Below are 1,590 nucleotides of genomic sequence, written 5' to 3'. Positions count from 1 at the left end.
GAGTAGGTACTTGTGCTCATTTGCGTGCACATGCACACACATCTGTACGTTTATATACGTATGAAAGTGTATGCATATGCGGTTACATTTATGTTCACATATGCAAATTTTTGAAAGTCGGAATATACGTAGTAATATATATATACATATATAAATAGATACACAAGTACACAGACTTATGCATACATAGAAGCCGAACATTTGTTTCCAGTAGACAGACAAACAAACCCCTTGTACAACGCACATATCGCAATTATTTACCAAAGTATAGCACAACGTCTTCGAACCTTCATATATAAATATGCATGAATATTTCATCCCTGTTGTGTGTTTCTATATCTACGTCTTTCTTATTCCCCCTCTCTCTCTCGTTCAGCATGGAGTCACACTTTCTTTCTATCACACAGCAGCGATAACTAGGTAACTAAATTTATCTAGTGGTGAATTGAGAATACTAGAGATATCTCACTTTGATCTCACAGTATTTTCTAATCATTCCACTTTCTAAACACACACACACACACACACACACACACACACACACACACACACACACACACACACACACACACACACACACACACACACACACACACACACACACACACACACACACACACAGACACACACACACAAACACACACATACACACACCTATAGATATTCTGCACGCATATTGTAAGCTGAAAAGCTTCAATAAGAACTTATTGTGTATGTCAGTCATTTTGATATAAATCCCCTGTTGAATTGCTCAGATATATTTAATACTACACGAAAATATTGAACGAGAGCCGTCAATAGCAAAGATAGTAAAGATTTTACTTAAACAACAGGCACCAAATACTATATTTCTTCGACGTCATATACGGCACAATTTAAACAGAAAAGGGAAAAAACGAGTAAGAGGTCAGAAATTGATATACGATATATATATATATATATATATATAATTGACGGTGTTTCATTAATATCTAAAATAGGGACAACGCATATCTATAACCTTTTCTTTCTAAATACAACGAATATTTCAACTAATTCTTTAAAAAATTATTCCACAAAGACTTTGCTCGTCTTTCATGTTCAGCAGTGTGTTAGAGATGGACGTGATGTCAAAAATGTGTTATTAGCGATAGTTCGTAACATAGGGGCATCTCAGCAGATGCATGTAGTTTCTACAGCGAAAACCAACGGTAGGGTCGCATGAAGTTACAGTGCAGTCCCAAACTTCAAACGACGAACCAATCCATCTCACGTTGCCTAATTACAATTAAGTAGATTTGTGTCGATGCTAGATGTCTATGTCAGCAGTAACGATATGAAACGGAACACATTTCCGCTGATTGCACAAGACCTTTTCGTCACAGATACGATACTTATGTAGATTTCTAGAATCATTTCTTTCCAAAGGCAGAATTGCATTAATAAAGTATTATCAAGTAATTTCTTGGAAAGGTTTTTCGCGTTCCGGTTTTTTTTTTTTCCTTCTTTCAACTTTTCGATTAATTTCTTTCCTTTCGATCGATGGAGGTAGTATATGCTTTTTCAATATTAACGGCAAAAAAAGTTAATTATATATATATATATATATAT

This window comes from Octopus bimaculoides, chromosome 13 (assembly GCF_001194135.2).
Source record: "Octopus bimaculoides isolate UCB-OBI-ISO-001 chromosome 13, ASM119413v2, whole genome shotgun sequence".
NCBI lineage: Eukaryota > Metazoa > Mollusca > Cephalopoda > Octopoda > Octopodidae > Octopus > Octopus bimaculoides.
The sequence above is the reverse complement of the archived record's forward strand: the minus strand, read 5'-3'. Positions refer to the sequence as shown.